Source organism: Acanthopagrus latus, chromosome 15, assembly GCF_904848185.1.
Source record: "Acanthopagrus latus isolate v.2019 chromosome 15, fAcaLat1.1, whole genome shotgun sequence".
NCBI lineage: Eukaryota > Metazoa > Chordata > Actinopteri > Spariformes > Sparidae > Acanthopagrus > Acanthopagrus latus.
Genome location: NC_051053.1, coordinates 20,552,046 through 20,573,049, shown reverse-complemented (window position 1 = coordinate 20,573,049; position 21,004 = coordinate 20,552,046). Strand labels below are relative to the sequence as shown.

At 41.5% G+C, this 21,004-nt stretch overlaps 1 protein-coding gene across 4 annotated transcripts in view; it reads right to left on the bottom strand.

Moving 5' to 3' along the window:
• Positions 1-21,004, bottom strand: part of chrm3a (cholinergic receptor, muscarinic 3a) — a 90,153-nt gene that overhangs the window by 8,747 nt on the left and 60,402 nt on the right. Inside the window, exon 3 of one of the 4 annotated variants that reach the window (XM_037122989.1) lies at positions 10,145-10,322. The exons of the other annotated variants lie outside the window; for them this stretch is intronic. The gene's annotated coding sequence lies outside the window, so the exon portion shown is untranslated. The remainder of the gene's footprint in view (positions 1-10,144; positions 10,323-21,004) is intronic. 4 annotated transcript variants of the gene reach the window in all.

The following is a 21,004-nucleotide window of genomic DNA, read 5'->3' as shown; positions in this document are numbered from 1 at the left end:
ATGCAACAAAATATACAACAAAGGTCTTGTTGTTTTTAAACATTTAAATGCAGAATTCTTACATATAATATCTTTAGGACAATTTGTGGCTAAGGGGTGGAGCCAGCATCTTATTGGAAGGTCACTGGTTCAGTTCCCCTGGTCTGCATGTGAAATTGTCCTTGGTCAAGATACTGAACCCCAAAAACCACCATCAGTGTATGTATGTATTACTGTAAGTCGCTTTAGACAAAAGTATCTGCCCTGAATGTTATTGTAATTTAATAAACAATCTACTGTACCAGACCATCTCAAAGCCTCCGCTATCCCTCAAACATGAATGATGGGGTGTCACACAATAAGGGATGGCACTCGAAGAAACATATTGCCTAATCCAGGTCATATAGAGTGATAAAATGAGCTGAGGGTGTTTATTTTCAGGGTGAAATGTGATCTAGAAAACAATGTCACCACACACACTGCAGTGTGCAGTTATCGATTTCCGTCTATTGAGCGAAGCAGCTTTGCTGATACGCAAAACCCAGAGTGGAGCAACTCTGACCTAGAAGTTTTATCTTACATTTGCAAATACTACACCAACACATGAAGTGAGCTACGACTGCAGAGGCTAAAAATAGACAATCAAACACTGTGTGATCTGCCCTGTGGAGTATAGGAGGTGATGCCACAACTGCTAATAAGTTGGGAGGTTTAAAATCCATATCGTTGCACAATTTGACCCAAAGTAAAGACCAAATCTCTCTTAAACAAACAGTGACTAGCAGGGCAAAATGACACTGACACCTGCTAATTATACTGACCAATATTGGGATTACAGATTCAAAAAAGATAACATGTAGTGGGTCGGTTCATTTAGATTAATGAGAACATTTTTAGAGATATTCCGGTGCAGCACGTACAGAATGTGTCATATGGACCACAAAGAATGGTGTAACTTGTGATATCCCAAAAGAGAATCCACGTGACTTTTGAGTTTATTCACTAAACTATTATGTAAGCTCTGTGTCTGAAAGCCTTCTTCATAAATCATCCTCCAGCTGGACACGGAGCACAGGAAGCAATCAGTTGTTCTTACCCAACCACTTCTGACATGTCGTCCGGTGAAACATCAGAAACACTCTGACAACACCAATCTGTAGACTCATAAATGTCTTCAAACATTCAATTCTTCCCACAACCATATTGAAAAAGTCTTTTCTCTGGAACAGAGATAAGTATTAAAAGAGTTTCTGTTATTATAATTCAACACAGGGATCTTTGTAGCAAACAACTCAGAGGCTGGAAGAAATGAAGTACAAAATTCTTTGTTACTTCAGTAGATTTTTCTATCTGTACTTTACTAAGAGTATATATTTTTCCTCCTGACATTTTAACACAGATATCCGCACTTTCTCCTCCTTCCATTTTCAAAACCAGACTCGTTACTTTAGCTTGAATGCATTTGAGGGGATTTATAGATTATTTTTATTTGCCGTCACCGTACACCGCCTTCCCAAAACCATAAGACTGATATCGATGTCAGTGCACATCAGCGAGACAAAACAAAGATGTAAAAGACGCGACAAGACAGAGAGGGACTATATAATTACAGCGTTTGTTGAAAAGTGTTGAGCCAAAACCTGATTTGAAAACCTTAATTTAATACTGACAGTCCTAAAAGACTACACTGGATGGTTAATACTGCTGTCTACAATACTAAATGTCTGAATATCAATACCAACTACATTTTAAATGAAACTGAATGTTTTTTCCTAGTTTTATTGGGGTTGATACATAATGAAAGTCACTGGTCTTTGAGTGCTTGTCCTTCATACAAGATAAAGGGACTTTGCGGTTGCACAGGATGAGCTAAATCTATCACAAGCTGGTTGGTGATGATGGGGCTGCTGCCAGAAGATGGTGGCAAGGGTTGTGAAACAGCTCAAGGCCATCTGTCAGGTACTCACTGCTGACAAGAACAAGCATTTAGTGCCTACTTGGCAGGAGACGGAGTCGCCGGAGTCCATGCGGGACGCTCTAAGGCGACTCTTAAACTTCACAGATTCTCAGTCAGGCAAATCTTAAGTGAGCGTGTTATTATGTGAAGCCTTCACAGCACCTCCTCCGAACAAAAGGCTGTGAAACCTGTCGATGGTGACACAGCTCACAAAGGATGTCCCCCCCACCAATAGTCTGTCTCAGTGAGAAATATGACGAAGGAAAAGATGACACGCTGGGCAAGACAAAAGCTTCAAGACATGAAGGTAACAAGGATTATGCCGTCAAAACGATGGCGGTGTCTGATGGTTGAGGGTGGCCACCATCCAAAAACTTCAAAAGGCATTTAGAGGAGAAGCTGTGGAGGAGGCGGCAGAGCCAGCTGCTTCAGCTCTACCTGCCAAGAGGTACAGATAGTTAGAGGCTATTCAACTTGTCTTTTTAAAGCCATTTCGATCGGGCCATCGCTGTGACCAGTTCAACCTCTGACAGGATTTCAGGAGGTAACTCTAAAAACAGCTCCTCTGTCAGCCACTTTACTGAAGAAACTTTTCTGTTTAAACTTGAGCGATGCTGCTTGTAGCCTGATCAAACCCAATTTTTGATATTATTTATGATCTGCTGTCTTCAATGTCCGTGAAATGTATTTGCATTCCGCCATTCCGTCCCTGGAGTCAAATTGCCTTCACATGCGAGAGGGGTTCATAGGAGCTAATGAACCAGAGTAACTGAGCCCCGCTGTTTACCGTTCACTTTCCTACAGCTGTATACGAGCTCTATTAAGTCACTGCTAATGCAAACCATTTCCTACTGTCGCTGCTCAACATTAAAAGCACTCAACGAGCCGTGGCACTCTGGCAGCTCACCTGACAGAGCCTGCGCCACATTTAAGGGGGCCTGTATGAAGCACTGTGTCGGATGCCCTCGACATCACCGAATGAAACCCTCGACGTGTGCAGCGTGTTTTAGCTGCCAACATTTAGAGTAGCAGCCGTAACAGCGTACACAGTAAGCCACTCCTTTTTCTGTTGGTCCTCGAGAACGTCCCCAGACTCCCTTAATGTATCATGCAATTTTGTGGGTGTTGAGTTGCGAGAAACTTTGTGGAAAAAACTCGCTACGACAAATTCCTCATTATCTGGGCTTTCTTGTAAATTCGTCAAATGCTATGATGGAAATTGTGAGGCCCGCATGTTTATTTGCATGAAGAACAGAGAAATGAGATCCGATCAAAACAGTTCTGTTGTTTCCATTGTAACTACTGTTGGGTGTTACCAAATTAAAATAAATAAAGCATCACTATCAAAATAATGAATAACTTCCTGATGGGGGCAAGCATGGATGGCATCTCTGTCGTTTGCCTGTACATGTTTTGTGGATTGTGTGACAGACTGTCTGGTGAACAAAAGAAATTAAACAACTTCTTCTGAGTTAAATGACTAAAGCCTGTGAAGCATGACCAAGTCTCCTCGATTACAGGCATCATATGTCTGATAATGCTGAATAATTATGCGGCAGAAATGTTTGTCTTCACATATCTGCTCTGCTTCCAAAGCTAACATGACATTCAAACTGGGGAACATCCCCATCTGCTGACATCGTGCTTGAATTTCAGACACGTTGATCCTTCCAGCTGTCTCTGAAGTGTTCCCGTCCAAATTTGGGTTTTGGTGTAAATACAACACATGTGGTATTAATTTTAGTATTGGTGCTATTTACCAAGAACGTCACACAGAGTCAGTTAGGGACACGTTCAACTTTACAAATGTCTCTGCAAATGTTGAAAGGCCTGTTTTCTCCGACAGTGAGTCCAGCGCATGAGAAATGTCTCTCTCAAAAGCAGCCAGCCATTCATCCCTTATCACAAACAGCGCGGGAGAGGTTTCTCAGCAAGTAGCAAACATTAGAGGATGCGCTGAGGAGATAAGGTAAATTAAAAAGTCAGAAAATAATGGCGAGTTTGTTGCACTGGATGACAGGAAACTCTCCGTGGGGGAAAACATTTAGGGTGAATGTGGCAGACTGAAACATTGAATTGATCCTTCAGTTCTGATACTGTGCCACTCTTTATTTGCATAACAACACCAAACACAAATTCCTCCTCGGCGAGCGACCAGCCATCACACTGGCCTCTCGCTTCTCGTCTCCGAGCACTTGGAAATGAATATCCGCTAATTACTTTGTTTGTTACTGCTGATGATGAGAGCACATGGTCTGACTCCTTCCAGAGTTCGACTGCTCCATCATATGCACCACACAAACTCAGTTTTCTAATGGTGGTGGGTCTCAAATGAGATGAGGGCGCTCAGGTCAAAGATGGGCTGACACATACAAATTAAGAACCCTGTCAAAATGTACAATGTACTGATCATTAAACAATGATTTCCTCTGCAGTGCAACAGCTTGGTGATGACTGCTATCGATGTGTTTTTGTATTGTAGTATTTTCAAGCAACTAACAAATGAGACAGGCATATATGTGTATATTTATATGAAAATCTTAAAAATCATCCCAATCCACCTAACAGCTGTGGATATATCTCAGTCTGAATTAAAGTAGTGGACCGACAGACCAACAAACCACACCGCTAGTGCACGTGTTAAAAAATAAAAGACATCAGAGTCCTGGTGCCAGTCCTAGCTGAAAAAAGTCTGCTTATTTATTTATTTGATAAGCATGTTCACACTTTAGTTTCCAAGCCAGCACCGAGAAAAAGTAGAATCATTTATGTATATGTTGTGTGTTATCTAACACTACATTTTCACACTTCCACTTAATATCGTGGTCAAGATACATGTGTGTTTATATTTTTTGCTGTAAATGAGAGGAGGAATCGTGCAGGATGGAGCCATGCATGCTTTAATTCAATGACAGTGTGTTTGGTTTTAGTCGCAGAAGTGTGAATCTTGCTTTTCGGGTTTGGAAAATACACATCTGACCAAGTGAAAAACTCGTCTGCCCGGGGAGCCGGCACAAACAGGACTTGTGTCTGCACAATGGAAGAAGTCTAGTAAGTCCCTTAATACCAGGAAGCAGCTCAGCGTAATTATTCTGCCTAACCTTGTTTATTCTCCTTTATGACCGTGGGCAGCCAGGAGATCTGCTTTTATTGAGGTGTCTTTTTTTTGCTGCAATCCAGATTACTGCAGCACAGTGTCTGAGTCCTGCTTACACTGGCACCACCAGCCATAAACAGACGGCTGCTTGACGGTAGCTTAGTCTGATAAAATAACAATGCGAAGGAAGTGAAATAATAATCAGTGTGAGAGGTTACGCAGGGTGCCAGCGATGGCTTGCTGGCATGGGATCCGGCCAAAACCAGATACTTGGAAAGAACTCTGTTGTATCGAGAGCATGATGAAGGACAGCACAACTATTTACAAGGTGCAAAATGTAAGCTATGTCCGTTCAAAAGGTTTGTCTCATTTGTTTTTTTTTTTCTTTTATAAAACCAGTTACGCCTTGTCTCTCTGATGATGTACAGAACATTGACTGGAACGTTAAGTTCCAATACAGGAAGTAGGTTAACATTATTAAAGTGCTGCAAAAGCACACAGGAGAGGCTGAGGTATATAAATGGTTGTACTTGACTTTGATGCAGACCAGGGTTCAAATCCCCAGGTCTGTTCCGAGACTTTAACGGCTTTTTAGCTGCCGAAACATAGCGATAAATACCTGAATCGTGCTTTAGAGTGCTTGTTGGTTGAAACATATTGAACTAGCTTCCTTTATGTTCAGTATAAAAATATGTTTAAGACATCCATAAAGATAACTGTAAAGGTTACTTCCATTAGTTCCTGCTCAATGGCACATAAAACCAAGACAGGTCCACTTCCTGCTTATGAAAACGACCGGATCTCCCGCATCGCCTCGACATTGTGCAGCTCGGAGAGAATGCACGCTAGACATTAACTTCCAGTCTTTCAGCGTTCCCTCCACCAACTTAAATGGGAATATTTTTGAATCGTACAGCTCCTCTAGACTTTCAAAACTGTTACTGGACTGAATGGCTCAAATTCTGAACAATTTGTAACTCTAAAAAAAAGTGTATCCACTGTTTTACATAATTAATTATTTACTGTAATTACATTAGCTGGCCACTACATAGAATAAAACCTTTATCTTCACAGGGAAGGCAGGAAAGGCACAGGTGGAATTCATAACATGAACTATTAACAAGCTGCAAAACTATGACGTTTTCTGGTTCAGCCAAGTCTTTTTATTACCAAAAGTCTTTTTATTTTCCTAAAAGAATAAAAGCATTTATTTTTTCAAAAATTAAATTTCATTACCTCCTTTGCAATATTTGCATCAGATGTGTCTGAGGGCAATTACAAACAGCACTTTTTCTCATTTAAATCTAAAACTTCCTGTGAAAAAAGTAAATATTTTGTGGGGGGTTTTTTTGAGTCGGAGCAGGCTCTGGGTGTGAATGTAATTCTTCTTGCTATAGCCTTCAGCTGTTGTATTATAGTAGGAAGGTGTGAGGAGAAAAATCTCCACGTGGAAAGTGAAGTGGGGTGCTGTTATGCTTCAGACCAGCGCGAGAGGCTCATGGGATTTCACACACATCCTCACCTCTGCGGTGGGTCTTCGGGCTTTTTGACAGCCTCAGTAACAAGCTGCTGGAACTCTTTAGACATGGCACTCTCAGACACTTAGAGACATGCCTGTGTAGTATGGCTGTGTATGGGAAGGCAAGGAAAACTAGAGAGGCAACACAGAGGACAGTGGAAGAAGAAGCAGGCTCGGGAATATGTCAAACCAAAAGGCTGCAGCCACTTGAGGATGCCTGCATGGAGAGCACCGAGAGTCCGTCTTTCATTCTCACAGTAAATCTAAACCTGGATGAGGTCCAACGCATACCTCGCCTGTGTTTTAAAACAAAAGCTAAGTTACTGTCACCGAAATGAGGCGGGGCTCTGTGGTGGATGTCGGAGTGAAACAAAAAAAAACACAGGCTCGTGCATTAAATTCAGAACGGTGACAGCTCATTCCTAACAATTCCCGCAATCCAAACTATGAAATACCACGCTCAGGGAAACAACGTTGCTTTTTTTTTGTGCGAGGCTGATTCCAGGCCTGACCCCCTCTGCCTCGCTCCTAACGCCTGCACTTTCGGTACGAACCCTACACAGATGCTATACACGTGTAAGTGATAGGCTATTGCGATCAACCCTTAAAAGGAAGTGCAACCATCTGTCTATTGAACAGAACAGGCATTCGAAAAAGAGACGGAGAGGGAGAGAAGACACACACTCACTCCTATGTAAACATGCGTCTACAGGATGAGAGGGGTCTTTAAATGCCGGAGGCAGGGATGTCGGGTTGTGCTGGGGGGCTTAGGAGAGTGAGGGAGGGAGGTGAAAGGATACAGTCGGGGGGGGGCTAAGAATGTGAGAGGACACGTGAGTAGTCACACCTCCTGCTCAGAAAGTGTAAATTATCCAGCAGTGGAGTAACAAAACAGACTTTCTCATCTCGGGACAGAAGGTTGTCAGGTGACGGAGACCATGTACACTGCTGTACTGTACTCCCGCGCCACAAAAACACAGAAGCATGTGCACTCCTCTGTGCAGTTATGCTTACATAAGGCTGCGCACACACACACACACACTCACAGGCATGCAAACACACACGCCGTCGGGTGCCAAAGCTCAAACACTTGAGAGGGCAGTGAGTCAACAAGGTGATTGCAGGGAAAGTCTTGAAAATGATCCAAGTGCCATATCGCCACAAAGAGAGGGTGGCACTGACAGAGCCGGTTATAATGCAGTCCAAACAGTTCTCCTGGCGGATGTAGACAGGCTTACATAGACAGTCAACAAAACGCTAACTGTATTACAAACATGAACACTCGCGGGGACACGGAAGTGCACACACGCCTAAACACACACACACACACACACGCACACACACACACACACACAATCTCACGTCTCTGGCTGCCCCTCTGTCTCATTCACTCAAACATCGCTGACCCATCCCTTCCTGCTCTCTCTCTGGCTGCTTCACGCACACACGCACACACGCACACACGCACACACGCACACACGCACACACACAGACACACAGACACTGTCTTGGCAGAGGGTGGATCCTATTTCATCCAATAATATCAGCCCAGGTGACGTGACTGTACCTGGCACTGGGGCCTAAAATAGCTTTTAAATTTGATTCCCTAAATTCTCTGGGGAAGTCATACTGGTCTCATCTGTCTTTCTCCGTATCAAAAGCCTGGGCTCTGTTAACTAGCTTCAGATGAACCAGACCCAGACATGTCGATCTGGACAGAAGGGTCTGATTAAAATTTTTTTTTTAAAAAACTAAATCACCCACCTGCTCACACATGAGCGTCAGTGGATGGGCTTGAACATATTATATATATACATAGATATATTACATGCACATATAAAGCTTTCACTTGAGCAGAACATGCAGATGAGCATATTTTCATCCCTACTTGCTGAATCACTCAAATCATATAAATTATTTGAGTGTTTTGTTTCCTCACATCACTCAATACGGATTCACCATATTGTTGACTTCTTTGAAGAAAGTTGTTGTGTTCTTGCGGAGCTGGACGGAGCTTACCTGAATTGATTGCATCTCACTCTTCCCCCTCTATCAATATTTAATGCCCGTGCCAACTGTGCGCCTCATAAGGCCTATGAACTGTTTGTCCCGCTGGTTGACTTGATCTGTGTATACCTCCCTGTTATCATTAGCAGCCGCTCCTCTAACCGCAGAGTATAATTGTGTCATATTTAATTCATGGCGTTCAAAACTAAATTGGATGGGGTGGTGATTAGATGGAATGATGACACTCTTCGCACGGAGGTCAGGGTCGGCACAGTGTGGTTTTAAAGTTGATTATGCAAAGATTTTGAAGCTGCTCACTTGATAAAAATGATGACGATGGTGACGATGCAGTGGAGATGAAGACAGACGCAGTTGCCTTAATTGGAATATATGAAAGGCAAAGCATATTTTAGGCCCATATAAAGTCAGTCTTAAGATGTGTGTGGATATAATCAGATGCAAATTCCCTCCAGGCAAAATAAAATGTTGGTAGGTGAGTTTCTGCAAACCACTGATACATTCACATTTGCACACACACTGTCACAGCATACATACCATATCCATAATTCAATAAAATGTAATATGTTTGTATGACATGTTTTTGACCTGACTTTCGTGTGCTGCAGCAGCAGACTGGCTGATCCTCTTGACTAGAAGTCAGACATCACCAACCATCTTTGATGTGACCAAAGCAGGTACGGTGAGCCGAAACATGATCTTTAGCTAACCCTAACACAGTTGACCTTAACAGACGACAAGCACAGCGGTGTCACAAAATAGAGCTAAAAAGAATTGAACCTTAAAAATGAAAAGGTTCAAATGAACACGTCTGTTTGTTTTCTATGTATAAGTTGGTGCAATGAGGAAATAAAGAAATGTGTTCTTCTCCTGAGGTATTCTAAGGTAACAAAATGGCATTTTATGCCTGAAAAATTCCAAGTGTTAAGTGTTTATTATCAGTGATATTATCATTACATTTGAACTTGGGCCATGAAAGACTATAAGATGTGGACTCCTTATATTTTCCAGCTAACAGGAGCTGTTACAGACACCTGCAGCTTTATTTGTGCATCAAGAATGTAGGTGAGAAAAAAAAAGAATAATTCAGACAGTGCTCGATCAACACTTGATCAATGCCAGAAGCACATTCAGCTTATAAGATGGCAGCTTTCAAAAGAGCCCAAAGACATGCCTGTGCATGTCCTCCAAATGACAGCCTGCCTGTCAACAATCAATGTCAACAACAGCTTTGAAATGACTTTGGGTTAGATGGGGAAAGGTGTTTTAAGATTATTTTACATACATTTATAGGAATAAGAACACATTTAGTGAGTTACTTTTTTCATGTATCTGTCAGGGACCATACAAATGAATAAAATGTGCCAGATTCAGAAGCTAAAACAAAACAAAACCAAAAAAAACATGTCAGGTTTTAGCCAATTATGAAATGATAAACCTGGAGTCCACATATTGAGTATGGAGGCACCTGAAGATTCTCATTTCGAAAAACACATTCAGTGGGTGCCAGTGGTTGAGCATCGTAAGAATTTATGGCCAATAATTATATTTTATATTGGGTGCTTACTGGTTAATGAAGCTTGAATGCTAATGGCGACTGACGAGTGATGGATCAGCCGCACTGACAACTGGCTTTTTGCTGCCGAGGCTTGTTGTTATTGGTCCGTCACAAGACATCAAGCCCGGGGGGGAGAGTCCATTCAGAGCTGAAGGCTTTACATGGGCAGGATAACAACAGAGCTGATCTGAGGAGATGCAAAAGATAGAAAACTGACATATTGGCGAATAAATCTGAATATTGGAGGAGGGTAATCCCTCTGACAAGTGCGTCTTGTCTTCTGCCATCTTTAGAGGCAACCACAAAGCACACGATACACATTCTGAAATTAGCATAACGAGGCAAACCGCTGAGCTAATACACAAACGGACTAATATCTTGCATAATAAAACTGCCAGCATTTATGGTGGGGGGAGGAGCCTGCATCTAGTGAATGATGATCTGTGGCGTGCAATAGTTCCCATCCGGCACACTGACAGGAACATTATGAGGATGGAGAGTGATGAGCTCTTCATAAGCCTCCGATACTGTATGGAGCCATGCTGAGTGGAAAAAGACTCTCTTTGACTCCTATTGCACTTACAACATGGCTAATATGAGTGGGAGCACTCAGTGCAAGAGACAACGCAGACCAGAACAGGCTCCCAGAATATTACGTGGGTGGTTCAGCCATAAAAATCATTCTCGGGCTATAAAGGAATCATACAACCGAATTACATTTTGGCTGTAATGACTGTATGAATACCTGGTCATGATTTTCCTCCTTGGGGGGATTTTCAGTATCATTTTTCAAATCCTTCCCTTCTCAAGGCTTACAGAACACGACATGTATCAAACCAGTCGTGCTACAACGGGTAAAAACAGGCTCAGCATGTTATAAAACTCCAATAACACATCATTCTAACGCCTATCGGTAATCCCTACTGCTAGTTGTCAAAAATTAGCCACAACTTGAGCACATCTGTTCATCATAATCGCATTACACCTGCGATTCCAAGCGTGCCAACCAGCTGGCTGCGTAAATCACAGTGTTTATCGATACTTCACCGCTGGACTCTTGTCATAATATGTCCTAGAAAAAGCAGCAAAGCATCACTAACTGTGCTGGTTTTTCTGCGAAAATGAAGTACAGAGCAGGAAAGGTTTTACATTTCCATTGAATTAGGCACATTATTTCTCCTGCCAAAAAAATAATAATCTATCCCTGCTCTCTTCCTTCAATACCAAAGAATGAAGTTTTCCGGGCTTTTTTTTTTTTTTTCCTGCTTTGAACTACCTCCCTCTTAATCAAGCGGACCATTTTTCTCACCCCGCGGCCTCACTTGTGTCTCTCTTTTCAGATGTCAACAGCAAACGAGGAGGCTCTGAGGCCCTTAAACTTATTTAAACAGCGCTGAGAGCGAGTGTATTACTCAATGTTGAAGTTAGTGGATGAAGATAAACACCATAACCGTTCAAGTGTCTCAGTCATTCCTGAGGGCTGTGATCCAGAGACGTCCTGTAGCCTTAAAACATTCATATATTATCATACCAATTTCTTTTTTTTTTTTTATCTTCTTCCCCTGCACAAAAATTCTCTTCCCAAAGCTAATGGCTTTATCTCCCGCATTTAAATGGACTCAGGAGTGTTTCAAGGGAGAGGAAGAGGCATAAAGAGAAGCAGTCAGACAAAAGAGAGCAGAAAGCTTAGAAAGACACGGGAGGAAGGAAGATCCCCCCGTGGCCTGAATTTGACTTGATATTATTCCATTATCTCTCCTTCTATTCATTCCCAGGGTGACCTTAACCTATTCTATGTGGGAATTACAGTGCACTGGGTTGTCATCTGTAAACGAGGTATAGGAAGCTGCTGAATACACAGAAGCACCTCCAGTGTTCTGATTCCATTGTCTCGCAGATGTGGCCTTCCTTCATGTGGACACATGGAGTGCATGATGAATACATTTTTGACTGGTCGTCACACCTGTATTGTATGAGCATTAAGTTTTAAAGCACCCAGCTGTGATGGGAAAGGATTACCTCACTGAAAAAATGCAGGTCACTGAGCTCGGTAAATATTGAGCAAACGCCTACGTATAAAAGATCACCTCGATGACGCACAGAGCGCATGGTGCTGCCATTCACCTGACATCTGAATCAAAAGGTCCGACTCGAGTCCTAATCTCTTGGATACGTGATGCAGAAATCAACATCAGCAACTGTGTGTTCAATAATTTTGCAAAAGGTGAATCAGAATCAGAATCAGAAATATTTTACTGATCCATGAGGGGATATTGCTTGTGTCCTTGTGTTACAGCTGCTCTCATTCAAAAGTCTCAGAAAATAAGCAGAAAAATGAAAAATGTATTTGAGCAAGAATAATAAAAAGTGCATCTATTTAGTGTAAACTCTTATCTTTGAGAAAATGTCTCAACTTTGCCTTGTGAATGATTAAGATTTTCAGTATTCTGCACCACAAATTTGCCCTTTGGTGAAGAAAGAAAAATGTCTTACAGCTACTTCAATTACCTCTGAAATATTGTTGATTTTGGTGGCCCGAGGGCAAAAGAGGTAGTTTGTTTACTGTCGAAACCACAAAATATAATGTCAAAAATAAAATCATCTAAAGAAAGATCTCCTCCTGCTTCTTTAACACTAGCTAACATACTGCTCACTGTACATTTGCCTGAGAAAAAGTAAACCGTGAAAAGGCTCTTCCAGTCTGCATGTGGAACCAGTGGCAGACGTTAAGAAAAACTGAACAGAATATCTAATCTTTTCTCTGATGGTCTTATTTGCTGATGTAGGTAATGCCAAGGCATCAATATTAACCATTAACCAGTTAAAAACTCCTTTACGTATCATTAAAGACAAATGTATCTTCATTGTTAGACACTTATTTTTTATATCTAATAGGATAACACTCATTTTCCAAAATGACTTGTTGGTCTTTTTAATAAATGCCAGTCAGTCATTTACCTCTTTGTGAAAACCTTGTTTACTTCCAGTTTGAATAAACTGTGTTTTCTGTTTTTGAAGAAGATCTGTATTGGAGGGCTGGATGAGGAACTAACAGCCTGACCGGACGATCGCCTTGTTTGAATGACTGAACGTGACCGATGTTCGTTGGATCAGCTGATGATCAGCTGCCAGTTTGCACATGACTTACAGGTCACGTCCTGCATGAACTAACGCGATGCTTCATTAACTTATTTTATCTATTCTTCATCCAAGCCCCGAAAATGGCCTGAAGCATCCACTTTACAACTCAGTCACACTGAACTGCTATGCTGTACTCCCCTCATGTGCAAACACAAATCCCAAACAGCCCTGATGTCAAATACTTTGATCTGTTTCACACAAAGTGCCGTTTTTGGAGAATTGCTCATCTGGCTGAGAGCGGGAAAAAAATCAGGTCAGAGGAGGTAAAAAAACAAAAGGGAGGATGTGCAACTCACACTTTTCAGGCTCCTGCAGAAACTTCGAACTCAGTTTCCAAACAAATTAATAAGCATTAGATTGTTTCTCTCTGTTGTTAGGTGACTGAATTACAGTAGATCAATACAAGGTTAAGCTGTTAATGATTATGCAAACACGGCACTCTGCATCGCTGGATTTTCACAGTGTTTGAGTTTGAACAAGGAATTTCAAACCAATCCGCATCCGGGATCTGTCATATCAATGCTTGATGCATATCTGCCCACTCATTTGTTTGTCTTACTGATCGAGGGCCTTTCATGCCTCATGAGATGAAAGCCACACTATCAGTCAATTGAGGAACTATCATCTTTCAAGTCATTGAGCGTTTAAGTGGATGACAGTTAATACTACTGAGAAGCCAACAGAGTTTTTTTTATCCTGTGTTTAACCCATCAAACTACTAGATCAGCTAGTGACTCAGCTTGAAATTAGGTTTCTCGGCTGATAACTTTACTCAGAATTACCAACTAAAGAAGAAGACTGATCTTCTAGTTAGTTAGCTGGCAGCAGAAAAAAAGCTAATGTCCAGCAAAGGCAGTAGCTGATCCAGTGGGTGGCTAAGTCAGACAAACGAGTTAGCACTTTATCCTAACGAACAGTGGCCTTCTCATTTCCCACCACCGGCCTCACATTCATAACTGGCTTCGAAAAGATATGACCTCTTCTTTTGCTTCTCAGTTGTATTAATTTTGTCCTTTTATCCAGCGCAACAACTTTTATAAATTCCTCTCCACTACATGGCTTAACCAGGATTTATCGGAACTTGGTGGAGCCGCATTCTCCTAATCTGCACCCTGGACATGAAATAACCCCGAGGACACACTGCCAGCTTAACGATTTCTTTCTCCCTAGGAGAAAAAAAGGAAACGCGTAACCAAAGAGTGAAACTTGGTATCATTGATGTTCCATCTGGGCAAGTCTCCTTTGGAAAAGATTGTAATCTTAAGGGACATCCTAGTTAAATAAATAAATAAAAACAAAGCTAAAATCAATCATACAAACAAGATTCCCCTTTCCCCATCGCACTGAATTATTGCATAGTAAACTGTTCTTTTTGTTCTTCCCCAACTCTCCTCTCTTGATCTGGGGGAAAAAAAAAAGTAATCCATGCTTTTATTTCATCACGCTTGAATTCCTGCAGCTCCCTGTTCTCCCCGTCTGAGCACGAGCCCGCAGAGGCAGAGCAGGAGAGAATAACACCCGCCTTCCTGCAGCAGCTTCTACTTTATTTCACAACGGATTTTAAGATCTTACAGTAAGTTTGTGTGAAGTTCAATGAGGTCTAGCCTTAAATTAAATTACTGACCTTATGACCCCCTATGATCAAGAACCAGATCTGTTGCTGAATCCATTCTTTAACCTAAAAGCTGAACTTTCCACAGCCAGGAAAACAAACGGTCCAGGCCACCTTTTAAATCGCTGCTTTTAAAACATGCATTTTCTCAAGCGTGTGTTCTTTCACCGAGACGCATCATTTATTCTGTGTTGTATCTCTCAGCTTTTATATCCTTTGAGAAACTTTTGTCTTTGGTGGAAAAGGAAACAAACAGACACTTTGGTTGCAAAAATCAACAAAGTTTTCTGGCTTCACACAACAAATGCTGTACTGAATACATTTATGAACGTGTCAGAGAGGTGTTTGGATGGGTTTTTTGGTTGTTATTTTGGTTGAGGAGGACTCATGACTTCCATATCCATGTTTCTAGTCTTACCAAGAAATTCAACTTTTAGTTTGTGGTTTCTATAAATATGTAAGACGGCCACGGAGTGAGTTATGCCTCCAATTCAGTGAAATGAACATTTTCAAGTGTCATGGTGGTGTTAAATTTAGAGACTGGTAATGTAGACTTACCAGAAATACCATATTAGGCGTCCAATGTCTGTCAGTGCTGTAATGAGTACTTTTTAACAAGCTCTCCCACTGGGGGTGGACAGAATGAGGATATTTTAAAAAAGCAGTGCTTGTTGGTGTTGCTGACACACCCCAGACCCACATCGAAATTAATGGCTCCATCTGTAAAGTGAGGTTTTCATGATTTCTCCATTATAAAGCAGCTGTAGGTGCTATATAAATACTGTGACAGTATCCTAGTGCTCATGCTATGCAGAAAGTCACAGCGCCTGTTACTTCGAACGAGCAGTCCAGACCTCTGTAAGGTTGTAATGTCACAGATAAATACAGTCACCGCAGTCAGACATGCCCCCAGCACGGCTTTGGTTGCAATAACACTGGCAGAGCTGATCCAAAAAAAAAATGGGCCTGCTCAGGCCTGTGAGAGCTGACCAATCAGAAGAGAGAAGAGCTAAAACAGAGCATTCAGGTAGAGAGGGTATAGATAGAGGCATTGCAGCAGTGGATTGTTTCAGAAAAATCACCAGTTGTTTAAAAATTAAAGCATGAAAACGTCCTCTAGAAGTCACTCAAAAGAAGAGCAATGAAGCTAAAATAATGGCATAATATGGGAACTTTAAGCTTTTGATTTGCCGACCACATGTACACAGTATGTTAAGACCACCAGATGCTTTCAGACAGTGGGATTTCCTTAAAATGTGGTACAAAGTCTTGTGCAAGGCCCATGTTTTCAGTGAGACCCTTCACACCGTCAAAGCACGCTGAATAGTATCCCGATTCTATGAGACTGCACAATAAATAGAAGCTGTATCTTGGGGCTATTTGAGTGAGAGGGCAAAACTGCAAGATTTCAATGTTGGCTTGAGGCGAGTATTTGTACAACAAAATCTGCTTTCTCCAGCCTTGATATTTGAAACGTCTCTGCCATTGTCTTAATTCAGCTGTCTGACATTAAGGCAGCTTGTGTTGACTGCGTGGAATAAAGAGGGGACTGGTGACAGGCTGCCTTGGTGGACAACAAGAGAGACGGAGGCGTGGTGTGAAATGACAATAATGCTGTTATTTACACTTTCTCACTTCTCTCCATCCCCTGAACATGCACATTATTATTATTATTATCGTCATTAGACTAAATATATGTGTCGCGGCTTTTTACATTTGTCAGGAGGTTTTGACGGGCGACATCTGAAACGGACTATGTAATTATCATCGCAGTGGGCAGTTTATTTTGTGACCTTACTTGGGCACAGATGGTGCCGAGTGTGCCGAAAGAACAACAAGACCTAACTTAGTGTGAGCTTGTCGCGGAAAAGCCAGAAAAAGCAGACACAAAAATATTTTCCTGACTGAAGTCGCTGCATTTCCCCGTGGCTTTTAAAATACAAACAGAACAGCTCACGCTTCGGAGCTGCCCTCAGAGAGGCAAACGCTTTACTACAGCATAAGAAACCAGGAGATAATTCACCACTTTGTTACTCTGCAGGTGGTGTTTCTCTGTGTTAAGTGGGAGGCTGTCACCTCTGCACACGGCCTCCTCTGACTGTCAAGGACAGACCTCACAGACAATTACAGTTAACAGTTTACTTTCCTTGCAAACATTCAAAAGAAACTGCTCCTGAGTTTGAGAAAATACGAGCTAATAATTGCCTCTCAACTAACAAGAAGTGCCATGTTTATGCTGGATGAATACATTTTGCCGTCAGAAGAATAACAAAACTGTCAAGAATATGCCCTATTCATTTTTACATGGATCATAAATCAGAATACATTCGCAGTCTAACGTATTAATGCTTTGAGAAGTTGGGTTTCAACGTCCCCAAACTTTGAAGATCTGTTGACGTTGGGAGTGTCAGAAGACGCATCGCTGCTCTTTTGACGCGTTGGACATTAACTCATTACGATAAATTTTTTCATGCTGAAGACAGATGCGTTTACGATGCTGCTTTTTAATTTACGGATTATTTTTTGTGAGGACTGAAACGTAGAGATCAGGCAGACTTTAGCTTAGCTTTTTGTGGATTGTTCATAGAACAACACTAAACTGCTGCAAAAGAATCTTCAGTCTTCAGAGGATGAAGACTCGTCCATCAAACTGGTATTCAATTAGCCTGCAGGCACTGACATATGAACGCACTCATGGGGGTTGATGGATCCGAGCAGACTTACAGGATGCGATGCGATTAGAGGGTCAACCAACACAACCACTTTAGCCTTTAGGTGGATTCCTCAAAGGCCCACTGATGAGATAAAAACCAGTAGAAATTCATGAGCGGAATCTAATTTATCTTTTATGTTTTGCGGAGCACGACTTGAACTTGATGCCCGTTAACTTCAATTAAGATTAGCTGCTCGTGTTCGGCTCATGTGAGGATGACTCTGTTTCCCGTGCCAGTGGAATTTTGACGGGGTGATTTCATCTGGTTAGTTGTTTACTCCTTGAGGGAGAGCAAATTAGGAAAGATTTGAGGGCAAGTAGGCGTCTTGAATATTCCTACTTCATGTTTTTAATCTCATTTTCTCGCCTGGTGGATACAACTTTGGCAACGACTTGTGTGTTTACTGTTTGTGGCGGGGAGAATTTAGTAATTACAGCACTAAATAAAAAGGTACGCCACAAAATTACATCTGAATCACTTAACATGTAGCATTTCGGCTGCCTAATAACCAGATGTTGTCATTAGGATGTATTAAACATAATAAATATTACATTACATAAACAAATTAAATGATTGAATAGCAAATATTGCTTTGAGAACACACCCGTCTCCAAATGCCACGCTATATTAATATTTATTATATCTAATTTATTACTTGCTTAGCCTTATGGAGTTGTTTTAATATCAACAAAATCAGTTTTCCCCTTATTAGCATGCAAATGTAGGCAACAACGTCTCGCAAATGTAATGAGAACATCTATTATGTCAGAGACTTTGTTCGAAGGGACTTTTTGTTCAGGAGTCAGTGAGCTCATTACCTTAAAAATAATAGTCCTATGAAGGAACAGGCTTCATATTCATTTTGAAGATATCACTCTGAGGAGGCCATCAGGACAGCTTCACGGGAAGTGTTTGTCCCCCGAGGTTTCCTGAAGGACTTGAAGGGTCTCCACTGACACCCTGCAGTAAGGGCCCTCTGACTCTGGGGAAAGGGGGCTGTTAGGTGGGGGGGGTAAAGCCTTTTAGGCATCTGTGCTCTGGGACCAGTCACTTCATTATCTATTATGAGAGGTCTGTGGTGGTAGGTATGACATTTCTGTCCTGTTTCCCTGTTAAAGCAGAGAATTCAGAAAACTTTTGATTTGTTAATAATCTACCATCCATCGTTTCAGGCAACAAGAAAATGTGTGGAAAATGATGATTATTATTATTATTATTATTAAGTTAAATAAAATATATATTTCTTTACATATAGTTGAGGAAATATGCTGTATTTATCTGTATTTATCAGCTCAGGGTATTCTCCTCATTCATACATTCTTGGTTTCCATCTGCAGTATGCATCAGTAGTAATTTGTGAAACAGGATTTCTCTGACACTGTGCTGAAGTTGTTCTACCAGTGTTTGTTTGCCTTCATGCCAACACACAGCAGCTACACTTCACATGAAGTCAAACATCCCAGTTAAAACATTTATATTTACGCAGTAAGCCGTGACTGGAGCGTAAAAGTGTAAAGGAAGTGTTGTGTCAGTAACTGTAATACTTTCATGTTTACAACATGTCTGTTGTTTTTGGTTTTAAAGCAAGATATACTAAATCTACCATGTATATAGATAGAGAACTTAAGGTCTTTATTTTTTAGGTCCCATGTCATGATAATTTTCCATCTTAATAAATAACATTTTACTTGTCTTCATGCTCAAGTTGGGTTCATCGCTGCAACACCTCTATTCAGCCTTATGGACCCACTGGTCTGCTGTCATTGGTCAGCTCTCACAGGCCTGAGCAGGCACCGCCCACCATGTTTCTACATCAGCCCTGCCAGCTGTTTTGCAGCCACAGCTGTGACGGTGATGTGGCTGGTGACTGTATAGCGGTGACATCACAGCCTTACAGAAGAACTGGCGGCTCGTTTACAGGGACATTTGCTGAAAACAGACTCTGTGCATTTCTCTGTACTATACTGTACTATCACAGTATTCATATAGCACCACAGCGTGCTCCATAATCAAACAGACTTCGAAATCTCACTTTATCTGACCTTTAAAAATGACTCATATCTCCAACGGCAGTGTCTGAATCAAAAGAGCAGACACTTGCTAATACCTGAGCTTCAACCTGTTACCAACAGTATAGCGCCTCAGTTCTGGAAGAGAGCTGTAACACCACAAAAATAATCCGCCGATTTCTTTTTCTCATGTCATTGTGCATCTTATCATCTTACCATCTTTTCTTAATTTGTTCTCATCCTCTTTACTCTATCTCCTTTTCCGCATCTTATGAAAATGAAAGGAAGGAAGTTAAACTTGAAATATTAACACGCCCCTGTAATTATAGATAGTCGCTAATTAAAATGGTCAAACTTTTCTCAAACAGGTGACACGAAACTATTTATTCAGTCCTTTGGTCGCTTTTCTGTCTCGCCATCGCTCAATCAGACTCTTCCCCTTTCTCTTTGCTCTTGACTCAGACGCTCTGTTGAGGGATTTGTGCAGTCATCTCATTGCTCTTGCAGCGGGGTTAGACAGAGGAGGGACGAGGTTGGATATTTCATTGATCGGACGCGAGCGCCTGTAGTGGATTGCTTTGATCGGGGTCTATGCTTCGTCTTTGGGTGGTATCAGCCCGTTTCACACCGCGTATCACATTCAAATCATTTTTTAAAAGCGTTTCCCCCACAGCTCTCCCGCACCTCCTACGCTATCACAGGCCGTCTGCACAGTGTTTGTTTTGAGTCACAAGTTGGGACACAGTCGGCCAAGAGTGATCTTAAACGTCATTTGAGTGTGCAGTAAACATAGCACAGCATTGCCAGAATCATTTTTTTTTGGGGGGGGGAGTTACAGAGTATTTATGTGGTTGTTTTGAGAATTTGAAGGATGACCTCAGTGTCCCACTGTCAGCCTTCTTGTTTGTTTGGTTGGTATAAATAATAATTCCAGTCCTGGGGATGATTGATGGCTCTTTATCCCAGTGAACATAAAGCACACATAAGGTCAGATAAGCCTCAAAACAGTCTCATTATGGTTTAGTTAAGCAAAAGGCAAAGTTTCAGATGTATTTTAGAATATCCTTTTGGCCATGAAGGAGTATTCCTTCACAAGAGGGTATTTCTACTGTTGATGCTACTTTAGTATGCATTGCATTGCTGTTTAGTTAAATAGCACTAGAGGTTTTAAAAGTACTATCTGCAAACCCCCCCACCCCTTAAGGTGTCTTTGTGACAGTGATAAAAAACATATGAAGGGAAATTAATTAACTTCTGCTGACCCGACAGGGAAATTAAATGAGGAAGGCAAAATAAGACAAATGCTCAGTGACGCGCAGTTCCAAGGTTGGCCCAGTGTGCATTCACGCTCATCATCGTCTGCTCTACCAAACCGAGGTTTCAGTGTTCTCTT